The following is a 936-nucleotide window of genomic DNA, read 5'->3' as shown; positions in this document are numbered from 1 at the left end:
GTGTATGCAGATGCAAGTTATGAATTCAGTTACACTTTTGGCATCTTGGCTCAGTTGAGTGCTGCTGCAATTCAGCACAAGAGCCCTATAGTACACTTAGGATGGCATTCTGTCAGTAGCATATGCTATATACATATGTTCACTGTATTTCTTGTTTGCTGCAAAGGATGATATTCCCTTCCTCCCTCTGCAGAGAGCACTCCTCAACACTACCGTGCTCGCTTCGGCAGCACATATACTAAAATTGGAATGATACAGAGAAGATTAGCATGGTCCCTGTGCAAGAAATTCAGTCTACCTAGCAGTTCGAAAGCAAAATATAAGTAGATAAATAGGTGCTGCTTAAAAAGCAGGGAGGTATTTTAAGGCACCCATAAGGAAATGTCAGAAAAATGCCAGAGATTTGATCAAGGAGGAAGTTTATGAACAAATCCCTTTGACAGGGAGATGAAGCAACAGCACCCCCCCCCCCCCCAAATGGTCAGAACCGAGCACAAGCCTCCAAGATGCCAAAGATGGAAAAAGTCTATATCTCTCTCTATGTACAGTTGTCTATCTAGTCAGTGTATAAACATCATTGAATATTTGCCACATATATATGTTCTGTGATCTGCCCTGAGTCCCCTTCGGGGTGAAAGGAGTGGAATATAAATACTGTGAATAAATAAATAAATACTATATACAATAGATTCTCCCAGTTAGGGATTGGTAGATGTCAGATAAATGTAGTTTCTGGTTGCTTGAGAGTTTCTGTTAAAATAGGCCTAATGCTATACCCCATATTATACCATACCATAAACTCTGTATTGGCTTGATATCAATATTGAAACACAGTAATTAAAAGCAAATAAAGACAAAGACAAAACTTAATGTAACACTGTTTTTCTGTTTTGCTTTCCTGATGCATCTTTCCAGCTTCTTAGCACTTCTGCTATG

The 936-nt window shown here is 39.2% G+C and overlaps 1 non-coding gene across 1 annotated transcript; it reads left to right on the top strand.

Annotated features, from left to right (window-relative positions):
* The first annotated feature begins 214 nt into the window (after nt 1-214).
* On the top strand, nt 215-321 carry LOC134295774 (U6 spliceosomal RNA). The gene has a single exon (XR_010002382.1). It is a non-coding gene; the product is annotated as a U6 spliceosomal RNA (small nuclear RNA).
* Nucleotides 322-936: the final 615 nt, after the last annotated feature.

The sequence above is a fragment of the Anolis carolinensis genome, chromosome 1 (assembly GCF_035594765.1).
Source record: "Anolis carolinensis isolate JA03-04 chromosome 1, rAnoCar3.1.pri, whole genome shotgun sequence".
Classification (NCBI taxonomy): domain Eukaryota; kingdom Metazoa; phylum Chordata; class Lepidosauria; order Squamata; family Dactyloidae; genus Anolis; species Anolis carolinensis.
The sequence above is the reverse complement of the archived record's forward strand: the minus strand, read 5'-3'. Positions and strand labels throughout refer to the sequence as shown.